Below are 12,554 nucleotides of genomic sequence, written 5' to 3'. Positions count from 1 at the left end.
TGTCAAAATATTTTTATTGGATGCTTTTTTGTCCTCTATGTAAGAGATGCAATAGGATCTAAAGAACTAAACTTTTCCCTCAGTTACATCATTTTATCTCTATTACCCTAATAGATTTGGTCCTTTGAGTTCCATTATCTGTTGGTACTAGAACTCAACTCTCTACATGGCAGTGCAAAATCAATAAGTTGATCTATCTTCTCTTTTTTTAACTAAAAGCCCTGAGCATGTGTGACAAAATATATCCCTATGTTCACACCCTACAGACTATTGTAATAATCTTTGTACAAGGTACGCCTTTTAGGTATCATCTAAAACTCAAAACTTGCTGATCAATAATATCATGGCAAAATGTACAGAGCAACATTATATGTAAAGTTTTGAACGTAAGCTGAGATCATGACTAAAAGTAGGTTTTCCAGACAAGTCTGGAGAGTGGTCAGACCAGTTCCTAAGAGACAAAGACTACTGGAAGCATGTGGTGAGAAAACTTTGCTTTGAATCTAATAGAGTTTGTTAAGTTAGGCACCAGGAAGCATTTTGCCTTTATTTTTCTTGTGACCATTTCTGACTTTGATGCCTCATTACGTGTACACACTTCAAATCTCTCACTTTGTGCTTAAGAAAACTTGTTTTATTGTTTTATCTAATCCAGTGTGTTCAAGTTGAAGAGTCTGGGTAACTCCATTTGGGGTAACAAGTTGTGTGCATGTTGTTTTTTTAAAGGAATAATGGACTCAATATATTTTTACTGTCCAGGAGCAGGCTGGGCAGTACAGGGCATACGTTTCTGGGGAGAAATCTGGGACTGGGAGAGTGTTGGGGTCACCCTGGGGTAATCCTTAAGGCTGGTAAGAGTCAATTTGTTGCTGGCTGGCTGCAGCACACACAGACATAGCTGGGAGTGACTTACATGCTGGAGGCTGCTTGTGAGCTGTCCAGGTTGGAGGCTACAGCAGCAGGGCATTTTAAAGGGCACCCCAGGTGACAGGGCGGGGGTGACACAGCTACATATTGGTCTGGATTGTATCCAGTGGTACAAGTAGAAATCATTTCTTGCCAGTATGCTGCACTCATGGGAGGCATGCAAAGGGGGGGGCACATGACCTCCCCACGTGACCCCCCACGGGACTCCTCCCCACCCAGCCCAGGGCCCCCACACTTCCCATCCCCTCCCCATGATCCACATCCATCCCACATTACAATGGGGGGGGGATGCTCTGTCCTCCTCCCGCTGCACCGGAGACTTCTGCTGTACAGACCCCAGGCAGGAGGACTCAGGAGACGCAGCTGCCTGGAAGAACTGGGAGCTGTGCTGTGGGCAGTACAGCTGCGCTGGAGGAGCGGTCAGCATAGGGCCGCCCGGTGGCCTCATATTCTGATCCTTTCACTCCTGTGGTTCCCGGGAGATCAGGGCTCTCTGGAACCACAGCATCAAAAGGAGTAAAAGAAGGAGGATAGGGCTGGGGTGGTGGAGGGGACATAGTAGGTGAATTCTCAGGGTCCCCAACACCTTTGTGGGTGAGTTCAGAGAATCAGGGAAGAGAATACCATAGTATGCGTTATTTTGATAAGTCACTAAATTAAGTGTGGGGTTTGGGGTTGGTGTGCTGTGGCTGGCAGTTAGAAGCTGTGAGCTTCAAAGGAAGGTCTGAAAGCTAGAAGCCTCTGGTAAGTGGCTGAGACTTAATCAGTGGGCGGGGCATTCACATAGGCCAGGGCTTTATAAAGCAGCGCACACGCGACCAGGGAGCTTTTGCGACCAGGGGCTGCTAACAGGGAGTTTCGCAAGGGAGTTTGGAAGGGGAGTGGGAAGGGAGCGGGGGTCCCTTTATTCCCCTTAAGCCCTATAAACCAAACTACATTCAAAACCTTTTGCTTAAACAACCCTTTCAGTAACTAGGGGACAATGCAGGCAGAAGTCCAGCTGCAGAGTGGGGGCTATCCAGTTTATTGCGCTGAAAGCAGCATGTATGATTACCTGCCCGGTGGGCGGGTGGCGTATGTGTGCATTCGGTACAAGGAGCTCCTGGCCCTCAGAGACCACGTACGGACTTTGGAGGCCAGGGTAGCGGAACTGGAGGAGCTAAGGGAGGCAGAGAGGTATGTTGATGAGGCTTTCCGGGACATTGTAGAACTGTCCCACCTTCGGTCAGACAGCCCCTGTGCTGTTGAGGAGGATGAAAGGCCCAGGGAAGCAAAGCAGTCAACGGGAGCAGAGGGAAACCTTCCCATAGTTGGGACCCTCCTTCCAGATGGTGCTGGGGTTACCTCTCACACTGAGGTTGCCTCTCCGGGGGAGGGAACTCCAGTTGCTAGGAAAAGGCAGGTGTTAGTAATGGGAGATTCGATCATTAGAAACGTAGATAGCTGGGTTTGTGATGACCGGGAGAACCGCATGGTGACTTGCCTGCCTGGTGCGAAGGTTGCGGATCTCTTGAGGCATCTAGACAGACTTATGTGTAGTGCTGGGGAGGAGCCGGTGGTCGTGGTACATGTACGTACCAATGACATAGGGAAGGGTAGGAGAGATGTCCTGGAGGCCAAATTTAGGCTGCTAGGGAAGAGACTGAAATCCAGGACCTCTATGGTGGCATTCTCAGAAATGCTCCCAGTTCCACGCTCAGGGCCAGGTAGGCAGGCAGAACTTCAGAGTCTCAATGTGTGGATGAGATGATGGTGTAGAGAGGAGGGGTTTACATTCATTAGGAACTGGGGAAACTTTTGGGATGGGGGGAGCCTATACAGGAGAGATGGGCTCCACCTAAACCAAAGTGGAACCAGACTGCTGGTACTTAACATTAAAAAGGTTGCAGAGCAGTTTTTAAACTAGGAGATGGGGGAAAGCCGACTGCTGCAGAGGAGCATGTGGATCAGACAGAGACTTCTCTTAGGGGAGAGTCTAATGATAGAGAATCTCCAGGTTATAGTCAGGAGCAGAGGATGGAAGAGGATAAAGTAGGGGCCAGATCAGATGATAAACAGCCACATAAAAAAGAATCTATCACATCAGAAAAGGGCAGACAAATAAACAGTGACAAGTTTTTAAAGTGCTTGTACACAAATGCTAGAAGTCTAAATAATAAGATGGGTGAACTAGAGTGCCTCGTGATAAAGGAGGATATTGATATAATAGGCATCACAGACACAATCATTCTGGGGTACAAAATATATCGGAAGGACAGAACAGGTCGTGCAGGGGCGGGGAGTGGCACTATATGTGAAAGAAAATGTAGAATCAAATGAAGTAAAAATCTTAAGTGAATCCACATGTTCCATAGAATCTCTATGGATAGAAATTTCATGCTCTAATAAGAATATAACATTACGGCTCTATTATAGACCACCTGACCAGGACAGTGATAGTGATGATGAAATGCTAAGGGAAATTAGAGAGGCTATCAAAATTAAGAACCCAATAATAGTGGGGGATTTCAATTATCCCCATATTGACTGGGAACATTTCACTTCAGGACGAAATGCAGAGATAAAATTTCTCGATACTTTAAATGACTGCTTCTTGGAGCAGCTGGTACGGGAACCCACAAGGGGAGAGGCAACTTTAGATTTAGTCCTGAGTGGAGCGCAGGAGCTGGTCCAAGAGGTAACAATAACAGGACCGCTTGGAAATAGTGACCATAATACAATAGCATTCAACATCCCTGTGGTGGGAAGAACATCTCAACAGCCCAACACTGTGGCATTTAATTTCAAAAGGGGGAACTATGCAAAAATGAGGGGGTTAGTTAAACAGAAGTTTAAAAAGTACAGTGACTAAAGTGAAATCCCTGCAAGCTGCATGGGTGCTTTTTAAAGACACCATAATAGAGGCCCAACTTCAATGTATACCCCAAATTAAGAAACACAGTAAAAGAACTAAAAAAGAGCCACCGTGGCTTAACAACCATGTAAAAGAAGCAGTGAGAGATAAAAAGACTTCCTTTAAAAAGTGGAAGTCAAATCCTAGTGAGGCAAATAGAAAGGAGCATAAACGCTGCCAAATTAAGTGCAAGGATGTAATAAGAAAAGCCAAAGAGGAGTTTGAAGAACGGCTAGCCAAAAACTCCAAAGGTAATAACAAAATGTTTTTTAAGTATATCAGAAGCAGGAAGCCTGCTAAACAACCAGTGGGGCCCCTTGATGATCGAGATACAAAAGGAGCGCTTAAAGTCGATAAAGTCATTGCGGAGAAACTAAATGGATTCTTTGCTTCAGTCTTCACGGCTGAGGATGTTAGGGAGATTCCCAAACCTGAGCCGGCTTTTGTAGGTGACAAATCTGAGGAACTGTCACAGATTGAAGTGTCACTAGAGGAGGTTTTGGAATTAATTGATAAACTTAACATTAACAAGTCACTGGGACCAGATGGCATTCACCCAAGAGTTCTGAAAGAACTCAAATGTGAAGTTGCGGAACTATTAACTAAGGTTTGTAACCTGTCCTTTAAATCGGCTTCTGTACCCAATGACTGGAAGTTAGCTAATGTAACGCCAATATTTAAAAAGGGCTCTAGAGGTGATCCTGACAATTACAGACCGGTAAGTCTAACGTCGGTACCGGGCAAATTAGTCGAAACAATAGTTAAGAATAAAATTGTCAGACACATAGAAAAACATAAACTGTTGAGCAATAGTCAACATGGTTTCTGTAAAGGGAAATCGTGTCTTACTAATCTATTAGAGTTCTTTGAAGGGGTCAACAAACATGTGGACAAGGGGGATCCAGTGGACATAGTGTACTTTGTCCACTGGATTTCCAGAAAGCCTTTGACAAGGTCCCTCACCAAAGGCTCTTAAGTAAAGTAAGTTGTCATGGGATAAAAGGGAAGGTCCTTTCATGGATTGAGAACTGGTTAAAAGACCGGGAACAAAGGGTAGGAATTAATGGTAAATTCTCAGAATGGAGAGGGGTAACTAGTGGTGTTCCCCAAGGGTCAGTCCTCAGACCAATCCTATTCAACTTATTTATAAATGATCTGGAGAAAGGGGTAAACAGTGAGGTGGCAAAGTTTGCAGATGATACTAAACTGCTCAAGATAGTTAAGACCAAAGCAGACTGTGATGAACTTCAAAAAGATCTCACAAAACTAAGTGATTGGGCAACAAAATGGCAAATGAAATTTAATGTGGATAAATGTAAAGTAATGCACATTGGAAAAAATAACCCCAACTATACATACAATATGATGGGGGCTAATTTAGCTACAACAAGTCAGGAAAAGGATCTTGGAGTCATCGTGGATAGTTCTCTGAAGATGTCCGCGCAGTGTGCAGAGGCGGTCAAAAAAGCAAACGGGATGTTAGGGATCATTAAAAAGGGGATAGAGAATAAGACTGAGAATATATTATTGCCCTTATATAAATCGAATACTACGCCCACATCTCGAATACTCGAGATGTGGTCTCCTCATCTAAAAAAAGATATACTGGCACTAGAAAAGGTTCAGAAAAGGGCAACTAAAATGATTAGGGGTTTGGAACGGGTCCCATATGAGGAGAGATTAAAGAGGCTAGGACTCTTCAGCTTGGAAAAGAGGAGACTAAGGGGGGATACGATAGAGGTATATAAAATCATGAGTGATGTGGAGAAAGTGGATAAGGAAAAGTTATTTACTTATTCCCATAATACAAGAACTAGGGGTCACCAAATGAAATTAATAGGCAGCAGGTTTAAAACAAATACAAGGAAGTTCTTCTTCACGCAGCGCATAGTCAACTTGTGGAACTCCTTACCTGAGGAGGTTGTGAAGGCTAGGACTATAACAGCGTTTAAAAGAGAACTGGATAAATTCATGGTGGTTAAGTCCATTAATGGCTATTAGCCAGGATGGGTAAGGAATGGTGTCCCTAGCCTCTGTCTGTCAGAGGATGGAGATGGATGGCAGGAGAGAGATCACTTGATCATTGCCTGTTAGGTCCATTCCCTCTGGGGCACCTGGCATTGGCCACTGTCGGTAGACAGGATACTGGGCTAGATGGACCTTTGGTCTGACTTGGTACGGCCTTTCTTATGTTCTTATGTTCTTGTTAGTTTTTTGTGGGTTTTTTGCAGCTGAGTTTGACATGTCTATTGCTATTCATCTCAGCGCGTGGCCTGTCTCTTGCTGTTTTGGCTCTGTTTCCATCTTTATAAAGGATGGTAGTGAGAATTCTAATCAGATTGCTGGAGCCTGATGGGTTATTTAATACAAACCTATTAAATCTGTACACCTGGCATGGTATTTCTGAAATAAGATGAGGAATATAATGATTAATTCAGGGAAGTCCTATGGTCCATGTTATACAGGGGGTCAGACCGGATGATCATAGTGGTCTTCATAATCCTCTTGGCTTTATAATCTATGAATCTCAGATTATAATGTGTCCAGTAAAACAGATAAGGAGTTCTAAGTATTAGCTGACACCTCTGTTATCCCAGAAATTATCACCATCCCATATGAATAATTCACCATACTTACAATTTACATAGTCACTCAAAAACGGTAGGTTACAAATCTGGTTCCCCTAGATTACTCAGTACATCCTGCCTTTTTCTGTCCCCTAGGCCTTGATCCTGCCATGAGCACCACATGGACACAAAACTTAGCCCATGCAGAGCTAGGAACAGGCAGGACACAGATCATACGCTTTTTTGGGCAGGGATTCCCTTTCTGTTGTCAGTAACCAACAAATAAGCAACTTTTACAGCTGAATAATTTAAAAGATGACATAATTTCTCAATTAAACAAATATACCAACATCTGAGGTAGGTCTCTCTTACTCTGATGAGTCCTCCCCCCATTCCCCCCCCCTCCCCCCACAGCAATGTTAATAGAATCACAGTAGTTTTCTCTGACTCTAATGATAAATACAGGAAATGTCAAGTTCAAGCTGAAGGAGATTTGAAGATTTGCATAGCACTGCAGTGGGAGATGTAGGTTGTTGTTTTTTTCTCCCCCACTTGAGTCCTACTCATCTCCCTCAGTACCACCAGTGGTGTAGAAATGGAGTTCACCTGTGAACCTTTGGCTCACTCCTCACTCCAAACAAGAGCCCTGCTTTCTCTGGCTGGAGCACATTAGCAGAGGAGAGAACTTAGCTCCAAGTTAGGGGAGCGTTCACATATTCAATAGAGTAAGGAGCCACAGAGGATCATAGAAATATAGGACTGGAATGGTCCTCGATAGGTCGTTTAGTGCAGTCCCCTGCACTGAGGCAGGATTAAGTTTTATCTAGAGCATCCATGACCGGTGTTTGTCTAACCTGTTCTTAAAAACCTCCAATGATGGAGATTCCAAAACCACCTAAGTAATTTGTTCGAGTGCTTAACTACCCTGACGGTTTGGAAGTTTTTCCTAATGTCCAACCTGAACCTCCCTTTTCATAATTTAAGGCCATTACTTCTTGTCCTGTCCTCAGTGGTTAAGGAAAACAATTTATCACCCTTCTCTTTGTAACAATTTTGGCTGTGCATTAAGACTGTGATCATGTCCCCACACAATGTTTTCTTTTCCAAACTAAACAAACCTTTTCAATCTTTTCTCATAGGTCATGTGTTCTGGACCTTTAAACATTTTTGTTGTTTTCCTCTGAACTTTCTCCAATTTGTTCCATCTTTCCCAAAGTATGGTACCCAGAACTGGCCTTATCAGGTCTGAGTAGAGAGGGAGAATTATTTCTTGCGTCTTGCTTACAATATTCTTGCTAATACATCCCTAACTCACACCCGTTCTGTAGGAGTTTGTATCAGTGTACAGTGTTAACTGTATGTTCAGGTATGAACAGGTCAGACTCTGTTTTCCAACTCTCCCATCTCCCTCTGCTCCACATCATGGTGAGTAGTGCTTTTCTCCATGGCAGTCCTACTCACTTCAGCAGGATTCCTTATGAAGTAAGCACAACTCTGTGAGTAAGGTGTACTTCTGTATTGTAGTTTAAATGAATCATTACTCAAAGATCTGTATTAATATGCCTAGTAAGGAATCTACTTGTCAAAAAATTTCCTGAATCATTTTTGTTGTTACAAACATACTTGTTGACAGGTGTTTTGAAATAAATTACCAAAATAATTGAAACTGCCATGATTATTTTGTTATTTTCATAAATAAAATATGCAGAATTTTAAGATATTGAGCTCAGAATTTTTAATTTTCCCCCACACAATTCCCCCAGGAGTAAATGTTCATGCATCATGCCACTGCCCCACCATTAGGTATTTGCTACAGCACAGACAGGCCCTTTGCCCCTCCAGTCTCTGGCAGCTTGTCCACACACAGAAGTTGTGATGTTTAACTGGTGCCGCTTTAAGAGTGGACACTCTTCCTTCACTTAAACCTGACTTGTACCTGTTTTGCTTCTGCCCGTGAGTGAAAGTTGAGGAAGCAAATCATAAGAAAGGGAGGAGAAGGAGGAGAAACTGCATCCCTGGCCTTCCCTGGAAGGCTGCGGAGAACTTGCCATGGGCAGGCTCTTTCAAAGCAGCTTCATCTCCCTGGGAGTGGGTGGGAGAGGCTCAGCTGGTACTGTGGGCTTTTCTCTCCTGCAGGGCTGCCTCCAGGTCCCCTCTGGGCATGCAGTGAGGGGGAAGGAAGAACAGGCCGAGGCGCTCGGGACCAGCCCAAGCTGCACATTTCTAATACGCTGGAGGGGGGCAGATTGCAGGCTCCTGCTCGGTCCCCAGCACATGATGCACGGTTGTCCCCTTAGCCCCATTTCTCGGAGCTAAAGAGCAAGTAGCACGGCTCCCCCTCCCCTGCTCTTGGACTGGGACAAATTCACCGCTGCTGTTTCTTACCCTGCAGCCGGCTGGGGATTCACTGGTTCCAGGCAGTAGGAGAGACACATGAACTGGTGACTCAACCCTGCGTGTTTAGCCAGGCCTGGTGTGGGGAGCGTGCGTGCAGGCTGGGCTGGGCTGGGCTGAAATATCCCCTTAAAACAAATTACAAAAATCTTTCATCACAAGAGGAAAGGACTTGACAATTTACACAAAAAGAGTTTCAAAAGAGAGGAATGTGCATAAGAACAACCACGCTGGGTCCAACCAATGGTCCATCGAGCCCAATATCTTGTCTCTTGCCAGTGGTGAGTACCAGAGCTTCAGGGTGGCGTGTACAGAACAATTTTGGAGAATTGTCTTCCCCTCCCAGCTTCTATCAGTCGTAGGTTTATTACCTCCCTCAGATAAATGAGACTGACAAGATTTGTAGAAAAGATCTCTCAGCCCCTTATCCTGATATGCCAAGCTTTTGTTTTCCCCTGAAAAGGCAGAGAGAGGAGCCCTTGCTGGTGAGATTTTATGAACTCTGCAGGAAGCAGTATGCAGGCTGGAAAAAGGTGCACAGATCTAGACCGCTGGTATTATCCACGCTTCAAAGGTGTGGACAATTTTTTCTGCCTCCGGTGGGAGAGCAGGCTCCTCCAGAAACACCTTTTCAACCAGTGCCTTTTCTTTATGTTGCTGTTCTCTACTATGACGTGATACGGGGTCCAGTAACTTAGTCTGCTATTGTTAATTTTTCTCTGTTTTGCTCAGTGGTAAGCCCGTGTCCATAGTTATGCTATAGTAAACTTTGTTCAAGTTAATTTAGTTTGTTTATCTGGTAGTTACAACATTGGAAGAGTTCATGGGGCTACATGACTGAAAGGCAGAAAGTACTGGGCCCCTGGAGCTTCCTGCCTTTTTTCAGCCGCAGTGCTGCCTTTGCCTCTCTGAGTGCACAGAATCACACTGGGTACTGCTGGCCGTGACATCATCAGGTGAAGGAAATACACTGCTAAGGCAACAACAAATGTTATCCAGGCTTCATGAGTCTAGCCTTACAGGGGAGACACCACTGATGTTCAGGTGACCATTTATTAGGTAATATCCCATCTTTGAAATGAAGATGACAAGAGCACACTTCCCCTGTTTGTTGCAATCACAACCTCCAATTTTTAAAGTAGGTAGAATAATATAATTGGAGACAATAGTTGCATGTTTGCTGAACAGCCAGATGGGAAGTCTTCCCTTCTCTTCCAGCTGGTAAGATGAGCTCCAGGGACTGTGTAGTCAGCACAGTTGTTGAAGGGTTCTTCTGATTGACTGTTGTGATATTTTAGTCAGTCTAAAGTAGGAAAGCAGAAGGCAAGTAGTGAATCAGCCCAGCTTACTTGTTGGGTATAGGACAGCTGTCCTCAGAAAGGTAACTAAATCACCAGCTGGGGAGGCTTTTTTTTTTTTTTTTTTTTTTTAAGTGATTAACTATGGCTATATGGAAGACTAAATAATGAAAGTTAACATTAAAAACAAAAAATGCCCCCATGGAATTAATAAGATGCGTGCCTACCATTCAATCACTGTGCTTGCACAGCATAGCCCATTTCCCATTCCTGCATAGATCTTGTTTGTTTTGACTGTAAACGCTTCAGGGCAGAGACTTTCTTTCTATGAGTTTGTACCTACCAATAAGGCCCCAATTCTGCTTGGAACCATTGAGTGTTGTCACAGTATAAATAGTAACCGTCAGTGCAGACCTCACACTTATAAATACTTCACTAATGGTCCAAAATAAACTCTTGCAGTAGTGTCAGTGCAGTAGTGTATGTTAAGAGTGTAGTTTTTGATTTAAAAGACAAACGATGGATAAATCTCTCCAAATACTATTATCTAAAGAGGACAATATTTCCTTTACTTATCAGAGATAGAGAGAGGAAATTCACACAAGAGGCCCAAACTCTGCAATATACAGGTCCCTGGCCCCTATGGAGAAACGTTCTTACAAAAGTCTAAAAAATGCCAAAACTCCATGTAAGCTTCAGAGTAACATTCTTGGAAACAATTTACCAAAAACTTGTAACCTACCACTATAGTTTCACATTCTGACCTCCAACAAATTTGTTGAATTAAACACCTTTGTAGACTTTATGCTATATGAGATGAGATTGATTTTCTGTTGGGGGTGGAGAAGAAATCTCACTGCCAGCTTTCCCTTTCATCCAAGAGGTGTCACAGAATTTGGTAAATATTGAGCCTGTTATGTAGCTTATTCTTTTGCTCCTGTCTTAAGCTGTGTGTGGTGAATGTTGTCCTGTTAATAGCTGCAGCATTCTACCCCAGAGATGAGTATACGTCAGTGATGGATTAAGTGATTGCGAGGCAGTAGTCTCCCTTAAACTTCTTAGTTTTGTCTTTTACAAAAGACTACTATCTCGGTATTTCCTAAACTTTCCCTTACTATGGGGAACACCTAGAATGCTCCAAAGACTGAGGTGAATTTAGTTTTCTTAAAGGTACAATGAAGGCACAATTGGCAAGTCTATGGCATCCCTTCACCTACCACAGAAATGCAGTCACCTGTGAGCTGGAACAGATTTTCAGTATTACATACGAGCACTAGTTTACACCAAAGACTGAAGAACGGGTTAATGTAGGGAGCTGTTAGGTTGCAGAATACCTTAACCTAAGTTGGGATTTGGTCAGGACACCATTGTAAACAGCCCTTGCTCTTATTTTCACTTTTCACTGCCTAAGAACTTAACACTGAAGCATGTGACTCTACGATTTTAAAACCCTAAAACTATGGAAGTAAAACAAAGAGTGCTGTTGCTGCTGAACTTAGTTACACAGAGCAACTTCTTAAATGCTGAACTTACATTTATGCACAGAATTTCTATTGCATTGAGTAATGGATGACAATTTTAAAAAAATGTACTATTGCCTGCAGCTTGTGTAAGTGAAGCTAATTGAAAAAGTCTCCCATTTCTTTCCTGCCAAGTGAAAGAATTATAGGCCAAAAATCATTGCTGATTGAAGCATGAGCAACTCACCTAAAGTCAGTTGTGGTGTTCTCGCTTATGCCACCACAGAGCCAAAATCATTGGTGGCAATGAGGCAGCGTGGATCTAGGATACAGGGCCCTGGGAGTCAAGAGACCTGAGTGGTATTCCCAGCTGTGCCAGTGACCGGCTGTGACTTCAGAAAAGTCACTTGACTCCCTATTTCCACTCCTTTTCTGTCTTGAGTATTTTGTCTCCCTGTACAAACACAATAGGCCCCCAGTAATGGTTGGAGCTCTAGACACCACTGAAATACACATAATGAAATACATTTTAATAGTGAACTGGCTCAGTTGGTAGGAGGGTTTTCCTCAATTTCTCCGGAGTTAAGGAAAAGCTGTGGTGCATGTCCACTGTCAGCTCCCAGGGCAGCTTAGAATGCTCTAGCTCTGCCCACAGGGACTGTTCCTTTTCACCACCTTTAAAGTCAAGTCAGTGTTTCTATAATGCTGGACTCTGTTCCAGTGCCTGTAGGGGCAACGATTGTGAAGGGTCAGGATTTGTAGTTGGCAGAGGGAATGAAAACCTTGCATACAATCCAGGACTGGTATCTTATTGCCATTTATAATACAGTGAAAGGTTATTTTCAACAACGAGGTTTTCACTGAAACTAATTCCATCCATAGAAGAGACAGCTGTGCCCTTACCTACTCAGACTTCACTCTGCCAGGTTATGAGATGCTGTTGGCAAACCTAATTTGAGACTAAAACTGAGTTAGCTGCAACACTCAGAACAACACTAAATTCTATGTTCCAATT

Source organism: Emys orbicularis, chromosome 2, assembly GCF_028017835.1.
Source record: "Emys orbicularis isolate rEmyOrb1 chromosome 2, rEmyOrb1.hap1, whole genome shotgun sequence".
In the NCBI taxonomy this organism is placed as follows: domain Eukaryota; kingdom Metazoa; phylum Chordata; order Testudines; family Emydidae; genus Emys; species Emys orbicularis.
Note: the sequence above shows the minus strand (reverse complement) of the source record.